This window comes from Brassica napus, chromosome C2 (genome assembly GCF_020379485.1).
Source record: "Brassica napus cultivar Da-Ae chromosome C2, Da-Ae, whole genome shotgun sequence".
NCBI lineage: Eukaryota > Viridiplantae > Streptophyta > Magnoliopsida > Brassicales > Brassicaceae > Brassica > Brassica napus.
This window is the reverse complement of record NC_063445.1, coordinates 26,194,351-26,201,988: the sequence shown is the minus strand read 5'-3', so window position 1 is coordinate 26,201,988 and position 7,638 is coordinate 26,194,351. Positions and strand designations below refer to the sequence as shown.

The 7,638-nt window shown below is 35.5% G+C and overlaps 1 pseudogene; it reads right to left on the bottom strand.

Annotated features, from left to right (window-relative positions):
• Positions 1 to 759: 759 nt before the first annotated feature.
• LOC106350308 lies at positions 760 to 7,334 on the bottom strand (annotated as a pseudogene).
• Positions 7,335 to 7,638: the final 304 nt, after the last annotated feature.

Sequence of the window (7,638 nt, the reverse complement as noted above, 5' to 3'; positions counted from 1 at the left end):
AACGTACTCAAAGTACTAAGCCCATCAGAAACCAATTGGAACATAAAAATTAAGTTACCTTAGTAAATAAAGTAAACTATTCAGAAAAATCAGGAAACGTCTTTCTCGGTGTCTGTCTCTCTGATCTGTTCATCTTTCTCTTTTTTTTTGAAAAAGTGTTCATCTTTTTGGATATTCATAATCATCAAAGTAAAAAAAAAACTATACAAATCTAGAGCAAAACACAGATTTATGGTGAATTTGATACTCGATCTATCGGGTACAGGTTGGACCGTGAATCCTTATTGTTTTTTCTTTGTTAATAGAATCGTTATTGTTTGTTACAATTTAAAATTTTAATAAATTGGGTTTTCTGATAGTTCAATATCTCTCTTTTGATGATAGATCTACTGTTTATAAGAGTATTTTAGCCATAACATAGATAGATCATCGACAATCAATTCCAAAAATAATTTGAAATTTAAATATTCTTTTCGTAATTAAACCTTCGGGTAAAGATTCCAAGGTATGAAGACGGGTCAGGATAAAGATATCATCTTCTCGAATGATAGAAAGATAAGTTTTTGAAATTTTAGAATATATGGTAGACTAAATATGATTTTAATCAAAGTTTTTTTATAAGTACTTTTAGGACTATAGATATCTTTTTGGGATGTAACGATTTTGCATATATGACTCTGTACAGTAAAAAAAGTATAATACAATTTGCATGATATAAATGGAATTGTAATTGAAGAATCAAAATTGTAACTGTTTCAGGTTTGGGCAAAAATCGACATATAGCTAGAAACTTGATATGAAAATCATCAAGATCATGGAATAAAGTCAGACAATGAGAAGATAAGTGTAAATATCTTTACAAACTAATGTACTGATAGGGTGAGGTTACTAATACGACTTGAACTACTGTATGTTCTTATGGTCATTGTTTTTCGTTTTTCTGTAGTATCTTAATAAAACGCCAGAAGCATCATGTACATACACGGAAGCAATTCAGGAATTTACCAATGGCCACAACGTGTTGCAAATTTTAAAAAAGTAAGTTGTTTGGAAAATTTATATTACTTTTAGACAATTTAAGTGGAACTGTTATTGGTAGTTAGGTTTTTCCCTGGAGTTTGCTTGATGTGTTGTAATGTTTGTACTGTTTTAAACGAAAATGATCAACCAAATAACGAATTATTATGATATGTATTTTAAAAAGTATGTCAACTTTGCGTGAAACTCAAATATATAATTGTAGAAAACGAAAAAAAAAAAAAAAAACATAAATCATAGATTTTGGATAGTAGCAGCTCTCACGATGTCTTCCACAGCAGATCCTCTCCCGCTTTAAACATATAAACAAATACAACATCACATAAATAATAGAGATAAGCAAAATAGACGGTAGATAATTTAAATAAAAAAATACTAATCATTGCCTAACCTTGTCGCCTTCTGAACATTCTAGTCTCCGAGGTTGTTGAAAACCTCTTTGAAAACAACATTCGTTGTTTTCCGCTGAGGTTTTCCATCTTTGTCGACAATCAGAATCTTCAGTCCCTTTTTTGATGTCACTCTAGAAATAGCTACATAAAGCTGTCCATGTGAAAACACCGGTCTTGGTAGAAAAATCCCAACTTCCGAGAGTGATTGACCTTGGCTTTTGTTGATGGTTATTGCAAAAGCCACAGCCAATGGAAGCTGCCTTCTATGCATTTTGAATGGCAATTTGGTGTCTGATGGTGTGATCAATAACCTAGGAATGTAAACAGTTTCACCAACTTTTTCCCCTGTAAGTATCTTCGCTCCCACCATGAACGGCATCAGTTCAGTAATCACTAATCTTGTTCCGTTCATTAATCCTCCTGTAGGATCAATATTCCTCAGTACCATCACTGGACATCCAATCTTCAGTCTTATACTATGATTTGGCAAACCGGACACCTTAATGCTGTTTAAAAAATCAGGACCTAATCCTTCATCGTTAACTGATCTTGTGTCAGACGGATCAATACTATCTGAGCTCAGATAAATCTTTTCTTCACCTGTATGTTTTAAAAATGCTAAGTTATAGATAAACACGATATAGTATAATATATTGAAGAGGAAATATGAGTAGTTACCATCAAGTTTATCCAACATGTATTCATTAATAATATTGACATCCTCGTTTGTTGGACATAGAATAGCTCTCTCCTGGAAAAACTTTGGGTCCTTGTTTCCTTGTAACATAGATGATTCTCCATACACCGCATTGCTTATCGCTTCTATAGGCTCATTAGCATCTAATATCAGAAACTCTTCTGGTATATCAATTAGAGCCTCACCATCTTTAGGCTCTGATAGTTTACCATCTCCAACATCTAATATCCATTCAGAAATTTCCTTAATATCAGTAGCCTCTGCAGTAGATAGCCCAGCAGACAATAACCGCATGTTCTTTGTCAATTTGAGAACTTTGCAATGCTCCCAAAGATGAGACGAATTCAGAGAAGCCAAAACTATATCAGCCCGGCTGCCACCATTTACTACTGGAAGTATCTGTCTAAAATCACCTCCAAAAACCACAACCTTTCCTCCAAAAGGCTTCTTGCTTTTACTTCCAACAATGTCAGTTAGACTTCTATCCAAAGCCTCGAAACAATGCTTGCTCATCATAGGAGCCTCATCCCATATGATGAGAGAAGCTTCTTTCACTAAGTTCGCTTGATCTGTACCATGAGTCATATTACATGTTGAAAACTCATCAGGACTTAAAGGTATCCCAAACCTTGAATGGGCAGTTCGTCCACCTGGTAACAATAAAGATGCAATCCCACTTGATGCAACGTTAAGAACAATATCACCTCTAGATCGTAATGCTGCAGATAGTAATCTCCAGATAAAAGTTTTTCCGGTTCCACCAAATCCATAAACAAAGAACATTCCACCCTTATCTTCCTTAACAGCATCAGTGATCTCATCGTAAACTTTCCTCTGTTCGTCAGTCATCTTTTGAATATCACTATCAAGAGTAGCAATCAGTTCTTCACGATTGTAGTTACGTTCATCAACTATTAGGACATTAGAATCGTGATTACTGCTTCTACGTGGTTTGGGCATAAATTCAAACTGTGAAAGCGAGCTCCCATTACGTCTCAGAAGCTTTTCAATCTCTTGCAGAGCAAACTGTTTTTTGTCATCATCACTTAATATGAGACCTACAAATACAATTTTAGAACTGTTAGTACGAAAATATACCATTTTAAATTACTGATGAATAAAATTATATACAGATACAATTAGTTAGTTAGATGATTACCAGGCCTATTCAGAAGCTGTCTCCTGTTATGTTCAATATCTTCAGACAAATACTCCCATGTTTTTTTCCAAACATCCTCCGGCGTGGACAAACTACCAGAAAGCAGCATCATGACAAATACCTGTCGCAAAGAACTTGCAAATCCGTCGAAACTTCTCCTTCGTATATCCTGGATATACTCCTCATCATCATCTAGCAACCCACGTGCAAAACATGCCTCTTTATAGCTAGGATATAGAACACCGTTAAATGTCTTCATGTCATTATAACAGGTAGGGCCAGTAACAACGTTCAGCAACACTCGTAAATAATAGGAATTCTCTTGAGTCTGTGGAGCATAATTTATTCTGCCTATGCTGAATCCCTTTTTCCGCCTATTGAACTTCTTATTGGTTTTATCATAAGTAAAGAAGTTGGGAATTTGAGCATAAGGAACAGTTCTTGCAAGTTCATCAACTCTACACAACTCAAACCATGCCAAAAACATGGTATGCGTGATAAGCTTACGATTGACGACTTGTTGAATCTTATCTTTGCCTTTGAAAAAAAGTCTGCTTTCCAGGAAGATGGAATTGAAGCTTCTCAACTGAGGTAGATCGATAATGTATTGGGAATGCAAATGTTCGCCATGAAGCTTCAAAAGAACAAACGTATCTAAAAAATACAAATGATTAGTTATAATAAGAGAGGCCATAATGATAGCAACAGAGCTTTACGGAACTTTAAAGAATTTACAAACCTGCAATCGAAAAAGTCTTGGAATTCATTTTTTTTCTTCTCAAAGTTTGCTTCCCCATTTTCGCCAGCATTAGAACCACCACAATTTGTTGGTTCCACAACGACAGTCACACGATCACTACCCTTGTTGATGTATTTAAATAAGTACTTGATAGAACCTGCTTGGTTGCACCACTCCACATTGATATGAGCTCGGTATAGAAGAGAGAGTTTCTTGTTGTAAGGGATAACAAATCTGTTATCACATTTGATTCCGTTCTTCAACACAAAATTATCAGACTGCTCTTGCCTTCTATAAACTGGGAAACCTTCTTTAGTTACTGTAGTCTTCTCAGCATAGGATTTCGGATACAACTTAGAACATTTTCCATTCTCCATACATGGTGCATTCCTATTAGCAGCTCCACACGGTCCGTGAATCATCATATCTTTAATAACACCATATAGCTCTGGTTCAGTGTTCTTATTGGGAATTTCTGCCTTTATAATCTTGTCAATATCATATGTCGTGGGAAACTTGCATGTTGGATGCATGAAGAGCAGAATATGAGCATGTGGCAGTCCACGTTTTTGGAACTCAATTGTGTACATAGCTGAAACAGTTAAAAGAGTTGCAAATAGTTAAATAATGGAACAAAGTGGTTGTAGTATATCAAAATATTTGAATAAATAAAGTGTTAAGTATAACTTACATGCAACCGTCTTTCCAAGCAGATTTTTCTTAGTTAAAGCATCCATCAAAGAGTCAAGTTTGATCTTAAACATCCTAGAAATGATCTCAGGTCTGTCCTCAGTTGTTAACTTGCGCTCGTTTAGGTATCTAGTGATCTCTGGCCATTTAGGATTGCACGTGAACGTAATGAAAAGATCAGGAAAACCAAAATGCTTGCATATTGCCATTGCATCCAAGTAGTTATTCTTCATATAACTAGGACCTCCTGTAAACGTAGCTGGGATCACATATTCCCTACCTTGCTCATGCATATCGATGGCCCCTGCACTCTCTGACTCTTTGATGGAATCAAAACTATCAGATCTCAAAGATGCCTGATTAAATTTCAAATAGCGTAGACGATTGGACTCTATAGTAGTATAAGCATCAACCAAGAATTGTTGGAATAAGCGCCTAGAAAGCAAAAGAGTGTGAGACTCATTCTTTCATTCATGGAGACGAAATGCAAAGAATTGTCTCATGGATATAGTCTGTCTTTTTTGCTTTTTCGTAGCCTCTGTGACTCCTTTATGAATCCCAAGTCTAAAACCATCCTCTCCGTATATAAATATTAGAGGATACTGAAGTGCGAGATAAGCACCATGAATCTCGCTAATCCTCATAAGCTTTCCAGATTGTTTTTGTAAAACGATATCCCTTTTATCCATGTCAAGATTAAAATCCCCTTGAATCAATGCTGCAATTTCGGATGCTGTGGGAGAGTTATATGTCCTTCCATCTTTAACCCGATCACTAACAATCCTCATGTGAAAAGTTTCTTCAGGATTTTCTTCAAATCTGTCCCTCGCAGATCTGAACTCCTTTACATACGGGTTCACTGCATTTAATACCTCAATCAAAGACTGGATAATCTCCTTCTTCAACGTATTTTTCTTCTTGTGATGACCACTATTTTTACCTTTGCTGCGTAAAAGAATTCAACAAAGAATGTGATTATCAAACTGTTTAGATAAATATTTCAATAGTATATAAGAAGAGAGATACAAAACCAAAACTGCTACAACATACCTCAATGCGTTTGCTCTGTTTTCAGCTTCATTTTCAGTGTCAACAATATATAGTTGTCCAAACTTCGCATCTACTCCATCATTTGGCTTTAAACTACCCACTAAATGATAGTTTTCACCATGAATCTGGAACATTTGTGGTCCAGGACCCTTTTGAGCAGCTCTTTCGCAGTTTCCACCAATTGATGTAAATGAAAAAAACATATTGTAAGCTCTTGTGTTTTTCTAGAAATGCTTGCTGAGTGGGTCATCTCCGGTAAGCAATCTTGTAATTATTTCTGGGGGTTTCTTAAGAAGAGGCAACTGAACCTGTCCTTGCATACAACATAGTGTAAAGATCGGTGTGCGTGTCTTCCGGGTTTTGTTAATACGTTCCCCAAACCACATTATAGCCCCACAATGACTGCAAGTAAATGTAGGATCACCCTCATCTATGTAATCTATAGAGGAAGCAAAAAAACATTAAACGATGTTAGATATATAATTAGAAATCAATTGTTATTCCTTTTAGAGCGAGAACAAAATTGTTTCTACCTAATTCTTTACAACTGGTTTGCTTAGAACATGAGTTTCCGCGCTTAAAAGCCATCTGTAGTATAGCTTCCATCTTGTTTAAAACTGAATGCTTGCGTTCTGCGTCAACCTTCTTTGCATTGTCACCAATATCATTTTCAATCTCATAATCAAGCTCAGACTCAGAATCTGTATTTTCAGGGGTGCTACACTCAAAGTAGTGATCTTCATTCACATAAACAGAACCTTGATAAACATGAATATGAATGTTTTGCATTAGATAGTTTACATTAATAATAAGCAAAATAAATAGTAGACATTAATAATAAAATTCTCACCTTCCATTGCACAATTGTAATCTTCATCTGATTCTTCTCCTCTCTCTGTCGTTTGACCATCTAATGGATTTTGTTGATGAGATGAGGAACCATTACATACGTTTGACATCTGAACTGAAGCGCGGGTGATAATATTATCGACAGCTACTCTTGCTCTCTTGTTCATAGCGTTAGTTCCACTACTTTGTTCTAACGGAATATTGGTAATGTCATGCAAAACACTCCTGCTTCGCTTTCTCAGATTGCCAGAATCACCGGGTTTTAAAATAGTCAATCCTGATTTACAACTCTGGTTTGCTATAAAATGGAACAAAATGTAATGCGTCAGACCAACAAAAAACTACACAAAACACTGAAATTTACTGAATTCATCTGAATTTAGATAAATATCCAACTGGTTTGTCAACACACATGAATTTGCTTGTGAATGGAGAGGTCCATTTTCCGTTTGAGAGGATTCACAATTTTTCTTTCCCATACCTGGTTGAGTATAAGAATTTATGAGTTGAATAATAAATAAAACTATCAAGTAGTAGGAACAGAATTATGTAGTCTAGAAACTGACCAATTGAACGGTTTTGGTTACTGAGTGGTGTTGTAGGTGTCCTAGGGATGTTGGACACATCGTTGAAAACTCTAGTAAAGATAGAGCTAACCGGTATAGCTAGGTGGTTTGTGGGAGCAATTTCATCTGTGCCATTACTTGGATCTGTTGTCATGTGATTGTCGATTTGTAGATCAAAATATATGATGTCAAATTAAGTGTCAGGCAAGGTAAAACTTATAACATTTTTTGCTATAACAGACATGGAATAATGAGAAGCGAGAATCAACGACAATGACATCTTACTTGAATTGGGATGTGAATACAGAATTCTCTTCGCTGGTTGAGATGATTCACTGTTTTCACTTCCCATATCTTGGTAAAATATGAAGAAGCATGTTGTTTAGTAAAATATTTAAATGATTATAGTGATAGTATAAACACACAAAATACTCACCAAATCCACGTTTAGGATTATT